Source organism: Podarcis cretensis (genome assembly GCF_951804945.1).
Source record: "Podarcis cretensis genome assembly, chromosome: 10".
Taxonomy (NCBI): Eukaryota; Metazoa; Chordata; class Lepidosauria; order Squamata; family Lacertidae; genus Podarcis; species Podarcis cretensis.
Window position 1 is genome coordinate 12,999,071 of NC_137179.1, and position 14,028 is coordinate 13,013,098.

Sequence of the window (14,028 nt, forward strand, 5' to 3'; positions counted from 1 at the left end):
AATTTTGAGACTTTGTTTTGACACGGCCATCACTTCCGCGTCAATAGCGCTGAAACAAAACGTCAAATGTTGTAAGGGAGGAAAATCGAAATTTTGATATTTTCCATATTTTTGGATACTTTTGGCGAGGTTGCTGAAATGGCAAAGAAGTTTGTTGGGAGACGGGGGAGGGCAAATGTGTGTGTTCTCCAAGCAAAATCTTTCATCCAAAAAAACAAAAAAAGAAAGAAAGAGAAAGCACATTTAAAAGAGGAGTGCGGGAGAAAAAGAAATAAGATTGGTTTGTTGAGTTTAGTGACTTTTGCAGTTAAGTTCGTGGGTGCTTTTTTTACAGGTTTTGACTTGAAGAAATAAAAGAAAAAGATACCCAGGAGAGATATTATACCATTTAACTGAAATACTTTCTTTTGTTTTCAAAGCATGCCTTTTCATTGTTTATGTGCTCTTAAAATATGTACACTTTGAAAGTATTCTATTAATAATCACACATTTGGAGTGTGCATTGTATTTCACACACATTATCTCAGTAGCTTTCAAGTTAGGAAATTTTAAAATATGAAAAGTGCTATTAGTTATAAATGAAATGTTGAATATGTATAATCCCCGAAATCTGCCGTCATACTTCATTACAGTATATTTACAAATATTGTACATATGTGACTTTTATTAATGTAGCATTTTATTTTAAATAGCTAGCAGTTGAGATTAGTAACAGGTACATTCTTAACAGTAAATTGATATTAATTATTTAATCATTTGATTAATGATTTGATAACATCACAGTCTTTTTAAAATACATTTTAAAGGGCATAGGATTTCAATCAGCCATAGGCCTGGTTGAAGAGGAATGTTTTTGCCTGGAGCCTAAAGATATGTAATGGAGGCACCTTGGGGAGACCATTCCACAAACAGGGAGCCACTGCAGAAAAGGCCCCGTTCTCTTGTAGCCCCCATCCAGACCGCTCATGAAGGAGGCACATGAAGAAGGGCCTCAGAGGATGATCTCAGGGTCCAGGTAGGTTCATATGAAGAAAAGCAGTCCTGAGATGTTTAAGGTCCTGAACTTGCACCTTCTGTATTCAAAACAGATGATCCGCTACTGAGCTATGGACTCCCTTCTTTGCCAAGCCAGGCTGCTGTGTATTTGTAAACTGAACCCTCTTTAGGTTTGTAGAATCCTCTGCCCGCAGAAGTGAGTCATTTCTGTCGTATGCTGACGATGTCCCCCTTTACCCTGGCCTTTGACACGTGAGAGAGATGTTTCCCGGACTCGCCCTATTCCTGTGATTGTAATTTGTTATAACCTGTTTTTAATATTGAATCTTAACTCCTTGCAACCTGCCCTAGGACCTGATTGTGAAGGATGGGTAATAAATTGAAGAAGAGTTTGGATTTGATATCCCGCTTTATCACTACCCGAAGGAGTCTCAAAGCGGCTAACATTCTCCTTTCCCTTCCTCCCCCACAACAAACACTCTGTGAGGTGAGTGGGGCTGAGAGACTTCAAAGAAGTGTGACTGGCCCAAGGTCACCCAGCAGCTGCATGTGGAGGAGCGGAGAGACGCGAACCTGGTTCCCCAGATTACGAGACTACCACTCTTAACCACTACACCACACTGGCTCTGAAATAATAATAATAATTAATCCTTTTCATCTGCTGAGCATTTATTTTATTTTATTTTTGCAGAATCCATTTATATTGCTCGGCTTTGGAATTGTTGTTCACTATTACTTGTGTTATTTTGATGGTTGCAAGGTGGGGGGGAGAGAGAAAGTTAAGTCCAGGTGCTTTAAAGAAAATTTATTTCAGGCCTGGCACATTTCAGAACAATCCTTCCTTAGGGGCATGTCATGAACTGCTGTTTCCATCAAGCACATAGGCCACTGGCTGCAGTAACCCCTGTGGGCCTCTGAGAGCACTGCAAATGAATTAGAAAAGTAGGAATCCATAAATGGATTGAAGTATCTATAAAAAAATACTCAAATAAATGTATAATACCTCCAGACCCACACATTGCCTATTTGTGAGCTGCTGCAGGGGTTTTTTGTCCATCCAAATCTCTCAGGAACATAACAAGCTTTCCCTTCAGAAATAACGCACTGACCCTGTTTGCAGGGGTCTCTCCTGCATTTTTTCAAGGTAACCTTGGTGATAATAATGTCATCTCCATTCACTACAATGCTTTTAAAAAATAATAATTTCAGGAAGTGTTCATATTGATTTGACTCTGGCCTTTGATCCAACAATTCACACTGCGCACTATCTTTGTTTCTTTCTGTTTGGTGAGGTTTATCCATGGGAGAATGGTTCTTCAGCTACGTTAGCAAGGAAACAACAAGTGATTTTGCTTAATGGTGTTGAATCGGAGATGAAAATGTTCCCCGGGCGAGTTACCCCGGAAGCTAATTAGAGGGCTTTTACTTCTCCAGTTTTTATTAACGACTTGTTGGTGTTGTGGCTTCCGCGAAACAGTTCTATGTGTCCACATGCTGACGGTGTGACCCCATATGCAGTAAGAGCACTGTAAGGTTATCAGACCACGACTGTTTAGATGGGAGATTTATGGAGCCATATTCAGTATTTAAAGATATGGGCAACCACCTCCCCAACACCACCAGAAACAAATTGGTTTGCAGGCCAAGCTGAGGCTCAATAGGGCTGAGCAATATATCAATACATCGTCCAAAACTGGTTTGAAGTCCATATGATATTGGTTTCATAATTTTTGATCCAGCGATATATTGCGAATCAGGATGTATGTTAGAGCTGGGTAATATATCACCCAAAACTGGTTTGATATTGGTTCCATAGTCATGAATATCACACTTGTGATATTGGTTTCATAATTTTTGACCTGCCAATATGTCGTGAATCATGATGTGTGTGTGTTTTGCAAAAAAAAGCCACAATGTGGGAAAAATCATGAAGCCAGCCAGTGCTTCTCTTGATTCCTGCAGCCTCTGTTAACTCTGCCATCTCAGCAGTCTTGCAGGGAGCAGAGAAACTGTCAAAAATCACAATGCAGGAAAAGCCACAAAGCTGGCCAATGCCTCTACCTAGCCCCCAAATGCAGTGTGGGTATTTAAAGAGGATACCCAGGTAAAAAAGAGGCTTTGTGCTGGTTGAATTTTCAGGCATGGCCAAACTTGGCGCTCTAGCTGTTTTGGGACTACAACTCCCATCATCCCTAGCTAACAGGACCAGTGGTCAGGGATGATGGGAACTGTAGTCCCAAAACAGCTGGAGGGCCAAGTTTGGCCATGTCTTAGCTAGTAGGACGGTGTTGTCTTATTGTGGTTGGTTTTTCAGTGACAATCACACTACAATTTGCATGTATGAAGTGGACCGGACTGAATAAATGATAACAGAATAAATGATGTAAGGAGGGAAGTGCAGCCCAAGGTACAAAAATAGGTAGTAAGGGAACACCTAGCTACTTTAAATGAATTTAAATCTCCAGGGCCTGATGAGCTGCATCTAAGGGTACTAAAGGAGCTTGCGGATGTAATTTCAGAATCTTTGTCTATGATCTTTGAGAATTCTTGGAGAACAGGTGAATTCCCTACAGACTGGAGGCAGGCAAATGTTGTCCCTGGCTTCAAAAAAGGGGAAAAAGAAATACCCAAGGAACTACCAACCGGTGAACTTGACATCAGTACTAGGGGAGGTCCTAGTACTGATGTCAAGTTCACCGGTTGGTAGTTCCTTGGGTATTTCTTTTTCCCAACAGTTGGTCTGTGAGCATTTAGAAAAGGCTGCTGTGATTACCAAGACCCACCACGGGTTTCTCAAAAATAAGTCATGCCAGATCAATCTGATTTCCTACAGCCAAGAGGCAGAGATGAGCCAGGCTTGAAGAATTCTGGGAGTTTTTCCCCTCTTGCTGTGAGCAGCTCTTGTCTCTCCCCCCCCCCCCCGGTCTCCCAGAACATGCAGAGAAATGAAGAGGGCAGAGCGATGAGAGACAAGACGATGGAGCCTTAGGCTGCTTGGGAAGGATACAGCAGCAGAGGGGGCCAAGAGAATGGCCGGAAGGACCTTCTCACAACTGCATTATTGGGACAAGACCTATTGGGAAGGGTTGCAGTGACAAATCAGGACCTCCTTTAAAGAGGGCACGTATTGCGGTGAGACCTGGGTACGATTGGTCAGCCACAACACCCGATTGGTAGGTCCTTTGTAGCTGGGAGCAATTTGGCCAATGGGACGTGGTCCAAACGGTTCGAGGGACCTATTTATGCCCATGCACATGACCCAGAGCTTCCTCTTTCGGCGCGTGCATTCGGAACACCTGCCCACCTCTCCCTACTTTTAAGGCTTTGCGCTTGACCTTGCTATGCCATCATGTGTCGTCTGTCATTGGGACAGGGGCACGGCAGGAATTTTCCCCAATTGGCTGATTGGCTGTTGCCATTTGGGTTTCGCTTGCCACGTAGCAAATCGTCACAACTTGTAAGGTTGCGGATAGGCTCTGGTTCAGGTGATAGGATGGGAAAACGCTCTTGCCATCCCTATGTGAAGGGTATTCTGTTAAAGGAATCCAGGGACTCGATGGTTTGGTCAACCCCTGAGAGGGGGTTGTGCCAATGCCTGAGTCCAGGGGGGCATTTGGGTGGCGGAGATAGCCTGTTCTCAGCTTTCCGCTTATCCAGGTGTTCACCCTTGGCTGACCTATGCTGGAGCCCTGGGTCAGTGCTACCTGCATGGAAGGGAGCTAGTCGAACCTATTCTTCTGTAAACTTTCTGTAATCAATAAAGTTGTGGCCTAAATTCTGCCAAAAACCAAAACCAAAATTTGAGTCAAGTGCGAATTTACTTAGGGGGGAGGTTTCTGGGTCTGAATACGCAACTAGGAATGAGCTGTTTTGTTTCTTTGAATCAAGAGTTAACTTCACTGACATGTGCTTTATTGTTTCATTGCTGACTTACACTGACTCCAGCTCCTGATATTGTGCTTTTTGTGGGTTTCCACTTTAGATTCTGCCTCTCCCAAAAAATGTTTGTATCATTACAAACCTTGGGTTCCCCCAGCCTGCTGAGCCCTGTCTCTTGTCCATGGATGATGGTGTTTTGACCACTCACAGCCTAAGGATTGGAAATTCAGGAAATAATGGTGCTGGACTAAGGTTAGTCTGAGGCTAGTGCTTCCTGAACACATGCTTGCTTGCTTCCTACCCACTCAACCTGCATCTCTGAAAAATAAATAGTTGACCATAACAGGCGCCATAAATCTTCTGCTCTCTCTTTTTCAGATGCGGAGCCAATCGTATGCAGCTGCACTTGGAACGTGTGGAAACGGGAGAGTGTGGAAACAAAACTTGAAAGGCAGAATGTGACTTTTTTCAAGTACAGTTGAGAACAGTACTGATGGAGCAAATAAAGGGTCCGTGCACACAAAATAATCACCTCAGACCAGAAGAGCCCGGCACATTTTTATAAGTTACAGCAAACCCTTATAAGACTCCGCAGCCAATTAAATTGTTTTATACTCTTGCAGTACAAGGGTGGCCGAAGAGATTTCACGGGAAATGTATTGCGAAACTAAACCAAAAACCTCCTAATGCACCGAATAGTTTAGACGTGGGAGCAGACTTTAATGGCTGGATGATGGAGCGTTGCAAGCTTTCATAAAGGGGGTTCATAAAGAAAACAAAGCAGAGGAAAACGTCTGCCCATTTTCTTCATTTCTGACTTTCTCAAGGCAAAATTAACGCTTTTAGACCCAACTTCAACTTAACCATGGGCAGATCCACACTAAACATTTAAGGCACACCCACATGAAAAGCAAATGGCTTCCCTCAAAGAAACTTGGGAGCTGTAGTTTCTCCTCATGGCAATAAAATGCCCAGCATGCTTTAAAAAGCTGCTGTTCTCAGGAAAGTCATGTGCTTTAAATGGATAGGGTTGCCACCTTTGGTCTGGCAAAGTAAGGGACAGGTCAGGCAAAAAATGGGACAAGTTGATTAATATCCTACAGCCTTTGTGTCTGTGGGAAGGGGGTTATTGTTTTACTGTTTTGTTTTAATTATTTACTTGAGTTTCTCCTGTTTCTTATTCTGTGAATCACCATGATGAAGGGCGGTATATAAATCTTAATAACAAAACAACAACAACAGCAACAATTTGATTAGGCTGCAATAAAACTGCAGCTCGGTCCAGCAGAAGGACAGAACTTTCTTTATGTATGCAACAACAGCAGCAAGAATACTCATCGCGAAGTATTGGAAGACACAAGATCTACCCACCCGGGAAGAATGGCAGATGAAGGTGATGGAGTACATGGAACTGGCGGAAATGACTGGCAGAATCCGAGACCAGGGAGAAGAGTCGGTAGAAGAAGACTGGAAGAAATTTAAAGACTATCTAGAGAAACATTGTAAAATTAAGGAATGTTAGAAGGATGCTGGAATGAAGCTATGTGGTTTTAGCAGTAATGTTATAAAGGATTAAGTAAAAATGGATTGTTAACAGGTCAGAATGTAAAGTTACAATATATTAAGATAAATTAGTAAGAATAAAAACAAAGAAGGAAAGGATTTGCTGAAACTGTTAATTGAATTAGAATACAAAAAAGGGAGGTGTGAGGAGGTCAGGGAAACAAGTAAATGAAAGACAAGACATAGAAAGATTGAAATGCTTTTAATTGCTTTTATTTTTCTGTATCTTGTATTTTTCTTATTTTCTTTTTCTTTTTCATTTTTGTAATATTTATGAAACTTTAATAAATATTATTAAAAAATAAAAAAATAAAACTGCAGTTCACAGGAAAAACACCACCACCAAACCATGCTGATACCAATCAAAATGTTTCTCTGATATCCCTTTTAAAGAAAGTATCAATGAATCAAATGCTATTATGCAATCACAGAGCTGTTAACTTTAAAGAAAACAAAGGTTGCGTGCGTTGTTTTTTTAAATTGTCAGCACACGATAACTCTGCATGTGGGGGGGGGGGGGAATGGGTGAGGAAATCGTACATCAGTCATTGCCTGTGTTTAGCTACCTCGATGCAAGCTAGTTATTTTTTAACTAGATGAGAGGCTAGCTAAAAGCATATTCCTTCCTCTCTGCCTGTTTGCAGACCTCTTTGCTTTTTTCTTTGCTGGCAATAATGAAATATGCCTCTACGCTTCCCCCCACCCCATCCAACCTCGTCTATTCGGTTATCAGTAAGCCATTGTGCGGCTAACAATGGCCCCTCTTTTTTTGTCCCCCAGCAACGCTTTGTAGAATAATGCTATTCATCCCCACGGAATCCCTGGTTCATAAAAAGGTATTGATGAAAGGTGGGGTAGATTTGCTCAAGTTTTCAGCATAATAATCCTATTGTTCACCGCTCGGGCTTGCCTAGCGAATGGCCCTTAAATGTAAACAGCCAAGGCAGTATGCTTTGTGATTATATGTGGAGGGGTCTGTTTGAGGTGGGCATTCCTGCTTCCTTTGATATGACTCATTAAAGCCAAACCGGTGTGGGTAAGTTGTCGCTGCATTAGTTGGTGGCTGGCATCTGAATTCTTGTGTGTATACTCGGAGAGGTATTTTGTCTACACTTGAAAGAAAGGCCCACAGTGCAAAAGGCAGGCTTATGCTTTTCATTAGGTCCCACCTGTCAGGTAAGGGGTGCTTGTCGCAACAAGACAAAGGACCTTTGCTCTTTTCGGCCAGCTTTGCAGAAAGCAGAATGCAGAAAGCAAATGCTGAGATCCTTCTCCTTTCACGCCCTTTGCTTTCTATAGGGCTGCCTTGAAAATGGCCCCCAACCCCACCCCTGCCTACAGGGAGACAAACTCAGCACGATAAAATATCACACACACACACACACACATTATTGTATTAAAATTATACAATGGTACCTCAGGTTACAAACGCTTCGGGTTACAGACGCTTCAGTTTACAGACTCCGCTACCTGGAAGTAGTACCTTGGGTTAAGAACTTTACTTCAGGATAAGAACAGAAATCGTGCCGCAGCGGCATGGCAGCAGTGGGAGGCCCATTAGCTAAAGTGGTACCTCAGGTTAAGAACAGTTTCAGGTTAAGAACGGACCTCCAGAACGAATGAAGTTCTTAACCCGAGGTACCACTGTATCCTGCCCATGGGCATAGCTAGGGGGAGCGGGAGGCAGCTGCCTTGCCCCCCAAATCACCTAAATAAATAAAAATACTTAGCTAAAAGTATAAATTGTAGAAAGATTTGGACAGGTTTTTCTGAGCGCTTGGGGTCACAAGAAAGGAATTTATTTATTTATTTATTTATTTATTTTAATTTCATATTTATTAAGATTTTTGAATACAAATGCATAAATAAAAATTACTTATATCATAACATAATTTCGTCTCTTCTTTGGACTCCCTCTCATCTCCCGCTCCCACTTACATCGTTGCAAAAGATTTTTTCCAAGCAAATTACCCACTTGTTTACAATATTTATCACCGCTCATTTAGGTAAAATCTAACAATTCTCCAAAATAAATTTATATTTTCCTTATTTCTCACTTATCATCAAAATCAAATCTAATTCAATGGTAGGCAATTATTTATGATCTAGCATCCTTCTTAGCATTCAACCAAATTGCAGTATTTCTGTAAATAAGTCTTAAATTTCCCCCAGTCCTCCTCAACCCTCTCTTCTCCCAGGTCTCGAATCCTGCCAGTCATCTTGGCCAGTTGCATATAGTCCATTAGCTGCATCTGCCACTCTTCCAGTGTGGGTAGATCTTGAGTTTTCCAATTCTTAGCGATGAGTATCCTTGCTGCCGTTGTTGCATACAAGAAAGGAATTTAAAGCAATGGTTGTTGAGACATTTCATTCTGAATCTGCTAGACAGAAGATGGTGACGGGTGGGTGTCCTGCCTCCCCCAATATAAATCCTGGCTACGCCCAGGATCCTGCCCCACATCAAGTGTATTTGAATGCTTTAGGACGGGCTTCTCCAACCTGGTGCCCCCAGATGTTGTTGGAAGCCTGTTTCCACCAACCAAAGGCAACATGACCAATAGTCAGGAGTGATGGATGCAACAACATCTGGAGGACACCAAGTTGGAAATGGCTTATTTAGGAAGATGGGAGAGCAGGGTCTCTCCAGGGTCTTGGATGGGAGTCTTTCTCAGTTCTACCTGGAGCCGCTGGGACTGAACCCGGGTCCTTCGGCATGGAGAGCCTTTGGTCTTTTTCCTCCAATTCCATAAATCGAATTCCAAATACTTGGGGGAAACGTCACTCATTACACAGTGTCAAGCCTTGACTGGCCATCTCTGGCGTCTGTTCAGCAGGGAACTGCACCAATCACAGCTTCCTGGCCTGGCAAATATGTTCACTTTATTTATTTATTTCACAATACCTACACATCGTTTGATTGTAAAAAGAAACCCTCAGAGCATGTCTATGCATTTCACATTTTTCAGGTGTCTCCTTAAAGCAATCTGCATATTGCCTCTGTTCGGCTCTCGGGGATGGTTGTACGTTGGCTTGGGTTGCCTTGGGCAAGATGATAATAATAATAATAATAATAATAATAATAATAATAATAATAATAATATTTATATCCCGCTCTCCCCAGCCGAAGCCGGGCTCAGAGCGGCTAACATCAAATGTATAACACATTAACATAAAATCAGACAATCAATTAAAATACATCCTCAAATCAGATCAGGATCAGAATAAAATCCAATCAGATGGCAACCCGCAGATTAGGGTTGGGGACCTTCAATGCTCACCAGGCCCAACTATTTGTGCTGAACTTATATGGGCCTGTGAGAAAAACTGGGAGGCCACTTTCATGCAAGTTCTTATGAAAGGGGAGAGGGAGTCAGACTGAACCCCGACCAAAGGCCTGGCAGAACAGAAGATGAAGTGACTAACAAATTTAATAAGTAATAAGTAATAAGAAATAAGGGTGCTATCCTTAACCCTCCCCCATCCACCTCGATGGGCCTTTGCTACAGCTGAGCATGAAGTTAAATTGGGCAGCCCTTCCTCTACCTTCCCTGTAGTCTCTTGGTATTCTGAACTGGCTTTGGGGGAAATGAAATTGTCAATAGTTTATTGCATTGGAGACAGCTGCGATACATCGAACGCTCCAGCCTGTTCATAATTATCAGTGCCATTTCTCCTGGTTTCCTCCGTTCTGAACCTAATTGGATTCAGAAATCAAGGGGGGAGGCTCAGTAATTTCCCGCTCTCCCACTACAGTGCTGCGTGGAGCAGAGAAGTGTGCCACACCTATGTTTATTTAAATTATGTCTTGCCTCTGTATCTTGCCCCCCTTTTTTCCTTGGAGGTCAGGGTGGGCCTCCTCTGTGTCCATCTGCCCTCAGAAGTTAAGTGGGCCAGCTTAGAGTTTTTCAGGAACGTATGTAGGAACATACATTTTTTGGATGAAAAAAACCCTGCCTTGTGCAGAGTTGGAGCCCAAGAATTTCTCTTGGCTATCAGAACTGAATGGAACGCATAGGTCTTCTGCACGAAAACCCACTTCAGTCTACTCTTTTTAATCTGCAATTATTAAGTTTGCAGATGGCACCACTATAATGGGTGTTTAATAACAGGTGGAGACGAATCAGCATATAGAGGGGAGGTCCAAAAAGTATCTACATGGTGCCTAGGGAACAACTTGCACCTTAATATCAGCAAGACAAAGGAGATGGTGTTGGACTTTCAGAGGAAGAGAGGAGAACTAGCCCCGCTGTACATCGGGGAGGGCTGTGTGGAAAGAGTCTCTTCCTTTAAATTCCTAGGAGTTTATCTTAGTGAAGACCTTACTTGGAAAATCAATGCAACCCAGGTGGTTAAGAAAGCCCAACAGAGACTCCATCGCCTCAGAGTATTGCGGAAGAACGATGTCAATCAACATTTGATGATCTCCTTCTACCAGTCAACAATAGAAAGTGTCCTTTCATACTGCATCACAGTGTGGTACGCTGGTGTGACATCAACTGATAGGAAGTGCCTACAGAGGGTGGTGAATACAGCACAAGATATTATGGGCTGTCCCGTGAATTCGCTGGATGAAATAGCGGAAGAACGTTGCCTCAGGAGAGTGAGGAAAATTCTTAGGGATGATTCACACCCTGGCCGGCACTTTCTTGATCTCCTGCCCTCAGACAGAAGATATAGAAGCATGATTAGTCGCACCAACAGGGTAAAGAACAGCTTCTATCTGTGGGCTGTTAGGCTGCTGAATGAAAAGATAACAACAGGGAAACTGACTTTTGGGTTTGGTGGGTGTGCGTCAGTAAACGAGGGAAATTAAGACTAAGAGAGCTGAGTGGGGGGTGCTTGTGTAATCTCACTGTATACAAGTTGTACAAGTGACAGTAAAGTATTTCAATATTGTTGTTGTTGTATATTTCAATTTCTAAGCATTCTGAGTTTCAGAATTTAGAAAAGCACCAGAAGCTGCCTCCTGCCAGCTCAGATCATTGGTTCATCTTGCTCAGTTTTGTCTACACCGACTGCCAGGGTTTCAGGCAAGGAGCTTCCCAGCCCTACCTGGCGATGCTGAGCATTCGACCTGCGTGCAAATCATGCTCTGCCACTGAGCCTTTCCCCATTGATTGCACCCAGATTTTGGAATTCCCTTTCCTGAGGGGGGTCCATTTCCCACCAAGAAAGGAGTTGCTTCTCTGAGCAACTCCTGGCCTTCTGGCGTCATGTCAAAACTCTTCTGTTTCAAAGGACATTTCAGGCAGAGAGTTATTTTCTGACTGCTTTGTTATCAACCGGCTTTTATGTTTTCCTATTTTTATTGCAACTGTTGTTGGGCGGGACTTTGTTCCGCTTTTGGGTGGTTCTGGTCAGTTGAATGTTTTTATGGCATTTTACTATTTGATTTCATCTGCATTTTAATATTTTTGTGAGCCTCTATGCACATAGAGGGGACGCAGGTGGCGCTGTGGGTTAAAGCCTCAGCGCCTAGGACTTGCTGATCGAAAGGTCGGCGGTTCGAATCCCTGCGGCGGGGTGCGCTCCCGCTGCTCGGTCCCAGCGCCTGCCAACCTAGCAGTTCGAAAGCACCTCCGGGTGCAAGTAGATAAATAGGGACCGCTTACCAGCGGGAAGGTAAACGGCGTTTCCGTGTGCGGCTCTGGCTCGCCAGATGCAGCTTTGTCACGCTGGCCACGTGACCCGGAAGTGTCTCCGAACAGCGCTGGCCCCTGGCCTCTTAAGTGAGATGGGCGCACAACCCCAGAGTCTGTCAAGACTGGCCCGTACGGGCAGGGGTACCTTTACCTTTACCTTTATGCACATTTCCTTCTTTATTTTTTAAAATGGAAGAGCAAGATATAAGCATTTTAAAATAAACATGTTGTATCCTGGCGCTGTGATGTAAACCACAGAGCCTAGGGCTTGCCGATCAGAAGGTCAGCGGTTCGAATCCCCGAGACGGGGTGAGCTCCCGTTGCTCGGTCCCTGCTCCTGCTAACCTAGCAGTTTGAAAGCACATCAAAGTACAAGTAGATAAATAGGTACTGCTCCGGCGGGAAGGTAAACGGCATTTCTGTGTGCTGCTCTGGTTTTGCCCAAAGTGGCTTAGTCCTGCTGGCCATATGACCCGGAAAAACTGTTTGCAGACAAATGTTGGCTCCCTTGGCCAGTAAAGCGAGATGAGTGCCGCAACCCCAGAGTCATTCGTGACTGGACTTAACTGTCAGGGGTCCTTTACCTTTATCCTCATGAGAACTTTGCAAGGCAGATGAAGGCTGGAAAATACCAAGTGTCCCCAAAACACCTAGTTGACATTCTTGATGGATGAGATAATCCACACTTACTTTTCATCCTCTCTTTCCAGGCACGGTCTGTACTTTAAAGCTCTGCGTTCAAGCACACTGCCTCCTCCTCCTTTTTTGCTCCAGAGCATTCCCTGCAAAAACCTGCTTTTTAAACCTGAATCGGAGCAAATGAGAAACCTGAATATCCATTTGCTCCAATTCAGGTTTAAAGAGCGGGTTTTTGCGAGGAAAGCTCTGGAGCAATAAAAAATAAAAAAATAAAAAATAGGGTGCTTAGACACCTTTAGAGCACTGACCTGTGCCTAGAAAGAGCAAGGCAAAAGCAGGATACCCCCGGGTGGTTTATTTTTGTCCCGACACTTTGCCCAGGAAAGCCCACATTTTACTGCTGCATTGGAGCAATCTGCAGAAAACCCAATTGCCATTTGCACGAATTCAGTGGTTAAAAAAGTTTGAGAACCACTGGACTAGCTTGTACTGTGCCTTGGGAATGAGCATTTATGGGGGCAGGTAATTAGCACTGATGAAGGCTGGGCTTCTCCTTTCTAATCAATCAATAAAACAGGAAATGTGTTTTGTTATTTTCTGGGTAACTTTTAGCTATTGTATAAAACAGGTGTTGCTGACCTCCAAACTCCTGTCAACTCCAGCAAGCACGGCCAATGGCCGGGGGGTGATGACAGTTGCAGTTCAGCATCTGGAGGGCCAAAAAAACAATCTCCACAACTAGTGTCCCTCTGGCACATTGTTGTTGTTTAGTCGTTTAGTTGTGTCCAACTCTTCATGACTGCATGGACCAGAGCATGCCAGGCACTCCTGTCTTCCACTGCCTCCCGCAGTTTGGTCAAACTCATGTTAGTAGCTGCGAGAATACTGTCCAACCATTTCGTCCTCTGTCGTCCCCTTCTCCTTGTGCCCTCCATCTTTCCCAACATCAGGATCTTTTCCAGGGGGTCTTCTCTTCTCATGAGGTGGCCAAAGTATTGGAGCCTCAGCTTCAGGATCTGTCCTTTCAGTGAGCACTCAGGGCTGATTTCCTTCAGAATGGATAGGTTTGATCTTCTTGCAGTCTATGGGACTCTCAAGAGTCTCCTCCAGCACCAGAATTCAAAAGCATCAATTCTTTGATGATCAGCCTTCTTTATGGTCCAGCTCTCACTTCACTACTGGGAAAACCATAGCTTTTACTATACGGACCTTTGTTGGCAAGGTGATGTCTCTGCTTTTTAAGATGCTGTCTAAGTTTGTCATTGCTTTTCTCCCAAGAAGCAGGCGTCTTTTAATTTTGTGACTGCTG

General features: G+C 43.5%; 1 long non-coding RNA gene across 1 annotated transcript in view; it reads right to left on the reverse strand.

The window, feature by feature from the left end:
* Positions 1-14,028, reverse strand: part of LOC307225418 — a 582,147-nt gene that overhangs the window by 15,595 nt on the left and 552,524 nt on the right. The window lies entirely within an intron of this gene.